Source organism: Salvia splendens, chromosome 21 (genome assembly GCF_004379255.2).
Source record: "Salvia splendens isolate huo1 chromosome 21, SspV2, whole genome shotgun sequence".
NCBI lineage: Eukaryota > Viridiplantae > Streptophyta > Magnoliopsida > Lamiales > Lamiaceae > Salvia > Salvia splendens.
The window spans coordinates 24,560,938-24,571,546 of NC_056052.1; the positions used below are offsets into that span (position 1 = coordinate 24,560,938).

The window sequence follows — 10,609 nt, forward strand, 5'->3', positions numbered from 1 at the left end:
AAGTTAAATAGGAGTAGTAAGGACATTAGCAATGGGGCGCCCTATGGCGCGCCGCGTCATCAGTTTTATCCTCCTACCCCCGACCTGCAATGGGGCGCCCTATGAATTTTCATTTCATTTCATTTATAGAAAATTTAAATAACACACAAAATTAGGAAAAAACTTCATTTCATTTATAGAAATTAATACATTACAATACGAATTTAAAAAATACGCAAACTCAGCGACGGCGGTTACGGGCCCACACTTCTTCAATCATGTCGTTCATGAGCTGAACATGGTCTTCTTGGTTGCGCATTGAGACCTGGCTAGCTAGAACCTCATTGAAGCTCGGCGGTAATCCTCTAGCGGGGGGCTCGGTCGCCGTGCTGGACAAGTGAATGAGAAACGAGGTTTAAATAACCATAAAAAACGCGTGCCATCGTCCGCGACCATCGTCCGCCAATCCCACAATGGCGAGGACGATAGGCCATCGTCCGCGCTATAGGGCACGCCCTATGGATCGGCCGCGGACGAAGGGGACGGATGATGGCGGGCACCCACAATGGGGCATCGTCCGCGCCCGAGGACGATGGACGCCATAGGGCGTGCCATCGGGCGCCCCATTGCGGGTGCCCTAAGTTACTAAGTAGTATTCTCACCGTCCTAAAATATATTAATTCTTTCCCTTTTAATTCATCTCTGAAAAAATGATTTTTCTAATTTTAGAAATTCATTTTCTCTTTAATGAGATAAGACCCATTTTCCACTAAAAATACTTTAAAAAAAATTCTTCCTGTCTCTCTCTTACTTTGCTAAATATGCATTAAAACTCGTGTCAAACCAAATGTTCATACTGGACGTAAAGAGTATAAGAATTTCCACATTTACCAAGTATTCTTGGCCTCAGAATTTTCTTTTGCAAATTGCATTCAATCATCGAATGTTCTCCACTAGAATTATCATCAATCATCAATCTTGAATCCGGTATATAACACTCCTTACTCGATTTATTTAATAAATCGAATAAATAATCACGTTTCAGTACAATTTCATACAAACATAAAAACTCTAGTATTTTTTATTGCCGCAAGATCTTACATTTATGTTTGTAGTTGTCATAATATCCATATATTTGGAATTCCCAAATGCAACAATTCTCTATTATCTACCTCTACCAATACTGTGGGAAATTTTCCACAAGTTTTATGAACTTATCTGAATTATATATGTATTGCAGTGTGACGTTCTCAACATTTTTGTTGACAAAATATGCAAGCTTGATTCATCATCTCCTCTGGAAGTTCAAGTATTTGATGGCAACGGCAAAGGTGGCAGCGAATATAGCACAGAATCCGGCTACCACGAAAGCAGCAAGGGTCAAGAAATCATGTCGGAATCCATACTGATCCTTGAGCAGTTGCTTCACAGGTAATGTGTTGACACCATCACTCAGCCTCACCGGATCACTCTGTCTCCATATTGAGATGTTAGCAGTCCATACAGACTCCATGCGATCGGGTTCGCCCAATAGTACCATCTCCACCATATCGGAATCCTCTGCCAAAACACATGATCATCACAAGAAAGTTAATTCTCGTTTAAACGGGATCAAATGACTTACCATGAAGCCGCTGAAGAGGTTCCACATCATGTAGAAGGGGACAGCTACGATGGCAACCACGTTGTGGTTGGGGGTGATAGAGATGGTCATCATTCCAAAGAAGGTGAAGTAGAGCAATGTGAAGTTCATGAAGAATATGTACCATAGAAACTTCCACACGTTCCACTCGAACGATGCCATCAGGTAGAAGATGGTGCTGTAGATGATGGACTGCGTGCAGACATAAGGGAACTCCACTGCAACCTGCACGAGCACGCGTGGGTTAGTGCAGCATTATGCGGTGAACTGCTCATTTTATCAGACGAGGGGGCAGGGAGAAGGCCGTGCCTGGGCTAAGGCGAATGGCAGTGCAGAATACATCCCAGCAGCTCTTTCCCTATACGAAACAAATCTTTCAACGTATACCACTGGCTGCACGGATGTTGCGTTTGTGATTCCTATGAACAAAACAGCTGCGTACATAGACCCCATAGCATTGGATATATCCTGCTGGGTTTCTCTGTAGACATTAAAATCTCCATGAGTTACTGATTTTGCAGTTGGGAAAGTAGAATCAAATCAACGGGATGTGAAAGAGACCAAGAGAGGTAACTAACCTTTTGGATCCAAATTTCCAGCAGATTGATCCAAACATCAAGGAAATGATCACCGTGTAGAAGAAGCGAACAGCAGTATACTGCGGGTTACGCCAGTACGAGAGGTTCTGCTTCCAAACGCATGCCAAAAACTGACCAAAAAATGAGAGTGAGTATTTGCTAGGGAAATTCAGTTCAGTTGTATCCTTATCTGGTTTGGATAAACTCTCAACCAGAATCTTGTTTTGCCTGAAATGGTGACAAAAACTAGATAATCACTTATACTCTTCAAAAGATGAGCCGAGTATATTTACTTGTTCAAATCTGATTGACGATATATTTCTGCAAAATCCAAACTGAGGCGATTTTCTTCAGCCGGAGAGGTCACTTTAAGGATCCAAGCAGCAGGGTTATATCCAGGTCTTATTTTTTGTACTCCTGGAATAGCCTAGGAGAAAACACACAGACATACATAACATACTGATTTATGAGCCAAAATTAGGATAGCATTACAAATTTAGACATAAATTAGTGGTTCGGAACAAGTGTTACCTCAAAATAGTCAATGACTTTGATAGATTTGTCCCCCAATGGACCAGCATAAATGAGCCGCCCGCCTCGTTTCATGAGTAAAAGCTGGAACAGGAGGGATGATAGATTAGATATATGTGTCAGGGGAACCTCAGAAGAAGAAAACATGACAAAAAAATCATACAACAGAACAGAACCTCATCAAAAGATTCAAAGATATCAATGCTAGGCTGGTGTATAGTACAAACTATAGTTCGACCCGCATCAACGATGTTCCTCACAGCTCTCATCACAATGGCAGCAGACCTGGCATCAAGACCTGAAGTAGGTTCGTCCATGAAAACTATTGAAGGATTGGCAACAAGCTCGACTGCGATTGTAAGCCTTTTCCTTTGTTCTACTGATAAGCCTTTCACTCCTGGTACCCCAACGAGTGCTCCACGTAGTTGAGTTAGCTCAACTAGTGCCATAACCTCATCTACAAATGTCTGTAATGGAATTCAAAAAAATACTATAACGGCAGAGAATATACACAACAAAGGAAATGAATGGTATGTAACCCGAGAAATTACTCTTTGTATCGCGAAGTCACACTGAGAGGAGAGTCGGAGCCAAGCAGAGTATACAAGTGATTCACGAACAGTCAGGCATGGAGAATGTACATCATTCTGTTCACAGTATCCAGAGACCCTTGCAAATGTTTTCTGATTCTTCGGATATCCAGAAATGTACATCCTGCCTTCAATATGTCCGCCAGTTTTCCTACCAGCTAAAACATCCATGAGGGTGGTTTTACCAGCACCGCTGACACCGACTAATGCAGTTAGGATACCAGGTCGGAATGCTCCAGTTACACTTACCAGTAGCTGCAGCTTTTCTTCCTGTAAGCCCTGTCCCTTCAATTCCTAAAGCACAATAGAGCTAAGGCTGGTCACATATCCTAAAAATGCAGGTTTTCCTTTGCAGTGACCTCATGGTAAAAAAGCTGTTTACGTACAAATGGAACATCAACGTAGTAGTTAATATTACTAAAACACATGGAAAGAGGTTTGAATGGGAGAACTATCCCTCTCTGCTTCTCGTTGCTCTTTCCTGAAAACCAGTGAAGAAGATGAAAATAAGATCACTCTTAGTGGCAGATCATGAAGCGGAAATAATAGAAACCGTGAGTAGAGTTCTTTGGAATACCAGTGTATGAGAGTGACTGCTGCAGAAACTCTCCAAAAGTCATGATGTGAGATTCAAAGCTCTTTCGGGGACCAGTAAAAGAGGGTGAACGTTGCAAAAACTCTCCAAAAGAAAAGATGGAACGTCAACTCTCTTTCCCCTTCACTTTGTCATGACAATCCTCCCTGGAAATAACAGCTTGCTGATTCCCAAGAGCTGCACAACAATTAATGAGATGATTAAATCTCCTATTAACTCTTTGGTGATATCTTTCAGGAATGGAACGTACGATTTAGGCAAGTCAGAAACAAAGTGAATAGAGTGTTGAATAATAAGGTATATCCAAGTAATGCTCCAACTCCGATCCAGTACCAATGGTCACTTGGAAATAAACTGCGAATCTTCAATAGCATTTCTCCCAAGGACAAATTAGTGCCTTCTCCAGCTTTCTAGCATCAGGAAAAAAGGAATTGCTCTATAATCCAAAGTCGTTCAGTTTATAAGTAAAACAAGTCATCAAAAGGAAGAGAATAGCCTTGTGCAATACTACCTTATCCCAGTAGTGGCCAAGAAATTCATTAACCGAAGCTGCACTTTGGGCATACCCCATATCCATCAAACTGGAATGCTATCTGCATGGAAGAAAAATTCCCAAAACAATCAAGAATGGTAGTGTTAGCATATTATGTAGTATGATATTAACATTATTAAGTAATCAAGTAATATGCAAAATGGCATCACCGAGTACCTCTTGAAAGTATGAAACCTCCAAGGACCATGACAACCAACATAGCAAAGGACCCAAATGTGTTGGCAACCACCATATTTCGCCCTAATGATGCCATCACACGAAAAAGGCCTATTGACATCTGGTGCAAAGTGAAGTATAACAAAAACTGAAAAATGCATCTGCATTACAAGCAAGTTAGAGTTAAACGTGAGTCGAACTGTCAGACAAAGCAAAAAAAAAAAAGTTGGAAGATCACGGAATAAAACTTGAAACATACAAAACAACCTTCTTATTTGAGGATCAAAGCCAATGGCATAATACGTAACTGCTACCCAGAGAAAAGATTCTAAAAGTGAAAGGGGAATACTCAAAAGCCAAGAGGGGAGAGTGTAAATCCAACATGGGTAGAAACGCAGATCTCTTTGTTTGTATAGAACAGGAAGTTTAGCTATCAACATCGGGACCTCCATAAATCCATTAAAAAGAATCACAACTATTGCAAAGTAAAGGGCACCAAGGTAGATGCCTCCATCATTCACAGTATTATGATGCAATGTAGTCCGAAAGAACACGCTCATCATCATAAGAATAATTAGGAGGAGCTGCAAAGAAAATAGTTTTGGTATAAGTCTATGCAGTCCAAACCACAAGCAATAGTGCCAAATAAGATGCAGATGCTAGAGAAAGAGGGCAACACCCTCATTATATGATGATTAATATGCCATTACCTGAATTAATTTGAAAATGAACACAGGAGAATTCTGCTTCAGAAGTAGCATCTGCCATGATAAACTGGTCCTTAGAAGCTTAGCCCTACTTATACCGTAAGTTTTGGTAGACAGGGCAGATGGATGGCTGTAATTTTTATCAAATGTGACGGCCAACTCCTGTGCCAACGAACTGCCGACATGAAAGGATTGAAATCCTTCTATAAACTTTGAAGTAGGTACATATGTGTATCGTTTGTCCTTGAACCATTACTGCTCTCGATCCTTTTCAGATAAGACCTATGCATGAGGTTAACGATGTAAGTTCCAAAGCAAGGAATCAAATGAGCACGGTTCTGAGGGAAAACTTGAACTTAAAATGAGTACCTCTTGTAGGAAGTCAGCGACATTTTTCATGGATGGACACTTGAAACCCATAAAAGTGAAAAAAAATCAACTGCATCTTCACAAGGCGCCCTTGACATACTATTAGCCCCTCACTAAAAAGAATTACGTCATCAAACATCTTGTATGTCTCAGGATCCGGTTGCAAGAGGGATACTAATGTTGTACCATCAAGTGCATGAGTTGTGTGCCGAAGATAGTTGATAATCTGATGCGTAGTTGAGCTGTCTGGTCCCGTTGATATCTCGTCCAAGAAAAGTACCCTAGAAGGACCCACAAGCAGTTCAGCTGCCGATGTTTATAGGTTAGTAATTCAAGCTGAGATATTCTGCATCAGCGAATTGAGCTCAACATAGCTAGTAAGAGTATATACCCATTGTAAGCCGGCTTTTTTTGCCCTCCAGATATTCCTTTAAGCATTTCATCCCCCACCAATGTATCAGCACAGGTATGCATTCCTACTGCACCAACTATGGTCCTCAGAGAAGTCAGAAGAAAAGTACAAATTACCAAACATTTGAGTTTGCTTAGATCTATTTACAATTTAAAGGCCTTATCTCAGAGGTAAGAAAGTTTAAGCTTTAGTGGCGCACCTTCATGATGTATTACACAAGTACACTCGTCTGTTGCCCCAAAACTATTGCCTAGGAAGAAACTAAGTATTTTTCAAATGTGTTATCGGAAGACAAGTAGATCCTAGCCAGCATCATTAGTGAAAGACAATTTCAGTCAGGAAGACATACCTTGATGAATATATCTAGTTCTTGATCCGGGTAAATGTCAGCAATTTTTTCTCTTCTAAGAAGTTCCATGAGAATTTCTAGAATCCAATGGTTCCAACAAATTCAGATGAAGGATCAGAAACATGTCAGAAAGACTTTTCCTAGAAGTGCCAAAATGAATGTGTAGTTGATGTTACCATGCTTGAATCCTGCACCCTGACAGGATCCTGCAAATTCAAGCACCTCCCTCACAGTCATCTCGGAGATATGTAAATCCTGCTGACTTGCATATGCTGAGGTTCTCAGAGGAGTAAACACTTCTAGACTGTGTCCATTATACGTTACTTTCCCTGACATCTTCAAAAGCAGATGTACTACTTAAAAAGAACTAAATGGGACCAATAGGACGTCACAAGAAATAAGAGTTAATACTCGATGGCATTTTATTCACCAAACAGGGTAGAGCACATAGTAAAGGAGGATTCACTGGATAGGGAAACCCAGCATCTCCACCAAAGACTAAGAGCTCTTTCAAGTTCTCTAGAGTGTTGTCTAGCTCATTCCCATATGTAAACAGTTGAACAAGAGGTAAAGAGTTAAAAAGCTATACTTATTATCTGGTCAGAATGGTGTGTTTCTCTCGTTTAAGCCACTTGTTTGGACAGTCAAGATGAAAGGTGGAGAGAATGGATACATAGTCAGACGAATCTCAGGGGACATATTTTATAGAACAGCAGAGATGATCGTTAAAAAAATAGTCTAAACTTTGTAAAAACGAAAGGAATGCCTAAGTTGCAATTGATAACTGACATAAATTATTGCTTGCACAAAAACTGAAGGCCATCTTTGTTGTTAACTTTGCTAAATGTAATATCACAATCATTGCGACAAAAAATAACACTGCATGATCACCTGCAAACTTGGTGCAAGGCGACCTGCAAGAGCCAGGAGAAATGTCGTCTTTCCAGAGCTAGGAGGGCCGAGAAGCAGAGTCAACCTAAGTAACAACCTCACTCAATAAATAAAAAATTAACTATTTAGGAATTATTTTATTTACTTAAGCTTGCGCTATATACCTTGAAGGTCGTATAATGACATTTACACTGTTTAGGATAGGGAGTTTTCGTCTTCCACCAGAGAAAATCCTGAGCTGCCTCAGGAAGGCCTATTTTCATGCCATGTTTCCATTAAACAGGTCAGCTTAATTTTGAAAACAGAGACCACTTAGCTTATTGGATTTTCGTTCTCTGCATGTTTACCTCAGTCATGTCGAAAATGAAATTACGTATAGTCGGCAGAGCCCTGCTTCCAACATGGACTAAAGCATCCACCTTCAGATTCTCAAACCGAACCTCGACTTTTGGAAATTCCAGGCCTACGCTGCAAAGAACACAAGCAGAATTTGGAATCAATCAGAGAGAGCATAATAAAATCACCACATTGTAAAATTACTATCTAATATGTTCCACACAAAAACGGTATACTAAATTAACACAGGCATATTATCAAACACCTGGTATGCATAATTCTGAAGAAATCCTTACACACCAAATCTCTGCCTAACTCTTCTCAAAATACCCTCCATATCATCACTAACAGCAGCAATGAGCTTATCCAAAACCTGCTTCTGCTCATCACTGCCGATTCTACCAACATCCACCAACGCCAGCTCCCCAGCAGTGTTGCGACAGACGGCGGTTCGCGCGCGATAGAACGTCGGAGACCTCTGCAACGCGGCCATAACAGGCCCATCCTCCTCATCTCCACTAGCGCCGCCGTCGCATAATGTGTTGCTTGGAAACATTTTTTTGCGGCCGCCCCCAAATCTTGGCGACAGAAGCAGATGAATTAAGTAAATGTTTTCATTGTCTGGGAAAAGCAATGGGTCAATTCGCAACGACTTCGGAGGCTGGAAGGAGGTCGTTCAATGCCATTGCATTAAATTTCATTCTCCATCAACCTCCCACTCTCTCTGTAATTGGGGGGCTTTTTTCTTTTCTTTTTTGGGCTGATGATTCATCGCGGATTCTTGGTAGCATATAGCGATCAACAAAAACATTGGAGGGAAATCGTGGTAGATTGAATTAGGTTGGAATTTTTTGTAGGACTTTGGACTTTGGTGGGGTGAGAAAGATGGAAATGGAGTGTAGAATACAGTTAAAGTAGTTGGGACTGTTCATCACAGCAAATTTTCTAAGTATTTTATTTTTTTCAAATGGACTTGAGTTTTACTAATAATTAAAAAATTTGGGATAATATTTTTTAAATCGTCAAATTTCATTAAATTAAGTCATCTCCAATCATTTACATCAAACTCAAACCCATTTTTAAGTATATATCACACAAAAAAAATAATTTTACTACAACCATTTACGCCAAATTTAAGATTTACGCTATTTTTGGGCTTTTGTCTTACAAAACTTTTGCAGTAACACCAAATATGGTGTTGTTTCACAAAAAATATCAAAAATGAGTTTGAGTTTGGTGTATGGTTGGAGAATATTTCTACACCAAAACTCATTTTTGGTGTATGGTTGGAGATGGTCTTATGATCAATAGTACTCCATAAAACAATATGGAGTAAACAATTTTGATTTTTTAAATTACTCCATAAAATTTCAATTACTCCATGAAAATCAGAATAATAAATTACTCCATAAAATTTTAATTTTTTAAATGATCTCCGCATATAAAACAATATCTTTTGGTGGTACACAAATAATTCATACAAATTATATACTGCTATTAAATATAATTACTTTGTTAACTTGTTAAACCCAAATTACATTTTAATCGTTCACTTTATTAAACATAATTTGTTATTTTTGAAACTAGAATATAAATCCTACAATTATATTCAGAATTGTCATTTAATTGGTATCTATTTAATCAACATTCAAAATATAATTTTGCAATTTTATCCATAATAACATTATTTTATTGTCATATCATATGTTTGTCATATTCATTTCAATTTTGACCATTGTTGGACAACTGCAAAAATTTAAAAAGTTACGAGACTTACATAACTCAGCGAAAAGTCATTGTTTAAATAATAGGAGTAGTAGTTATATCCATAAAAAAAGTAAATACATATGGAATTAATATAAAATTGAGAATATGTGAAATTTCCAGTTGTATTTCAGTACCACTAACATTAAGTGGTACAGTAAATATTCCAACTATAATTATCGCCTTTTTTAGGCTATCGGGAAAGTTGCATCTATGTGTAAATATGTAAGTAGGTCTACTACTACAAATCAAATGATAGAACAATTTAATCGATAACAACTACCACTATTATGAAACATTAATTAATGCAAGTATTATAAATGTATATAATTATGCTGCTCTACTGTATTTAGCGGTGCATTATTGCCATGCATCTACATGCCTACTATGTTTCTTAAATTGGCATTAATGATATACTGATAATGACCATTGACTTAGATTGAGGGAAAAAATAGACAAGGATGCACTTTTCAAAACATCAAATCTCAAAATAATACACTACTACCACTACTACTTGTCTAATATCATGGTCCAATTAAAAAGAAAATTGTAGCTAATTTTCGTGAATATAGAGAGTAGATCTTTGTAACTTTTTGGAATAGAACATTTTAAAGCTAATAAAACATTTTAAATTGATAGAAATAAGCAGTATATTTCCATCTACACGTGTTTACTTAAGAAATGACAAATACGAAAGTAGGTGGAGTAGTATATTGTTGAGGGAAAAATAGCAGCTGTCATATTTATTTTAGAATAAAATTTCCACCACCCACTTACTATAAATTCATACTATACATTATCCAGCACATGCACAACAATTTACCTTGCGTAGATGGCAATTATGTAGCATGCATTTATATACTTGAATAGTCGAATGTACTTTACTACACTTTTAAGTGTGTGTGTGTGAGAGAGAGAGAATGTTGTACGAAATTTGAATTGGTTTGCTTTGCTACAATCATTATTAGTACTTGAATATTTCGAAATAGTGTTTTTATATAATTTTATTACATTTTCTTAGACAAATACACCATCAATAACTACATTTTCTCTATTTTAGTTATAAACTAACACTAGTAACTTTTAATATATGCAGCCAAACTTTACTTGTCCAAAATCACATTCTAACAACTATGACGACTAATAATTAAGAGTTA

At 38.2% G+C, this 10,609-nt stretch overlaps 1 pseudogene; it reads right to left on the reverse strand.

Annotated features, from left to right (window-relative positions):
- Nucleotides 1-1,034: 1,034 nt before the first annotated feature.
- On the reverse strand, nt 1,035-8,591 carry LOC121784880 (annotated as a pseudogene).
- Nucleotides 8,592-10,609: the final 2,018 nt, after the last annotated feature.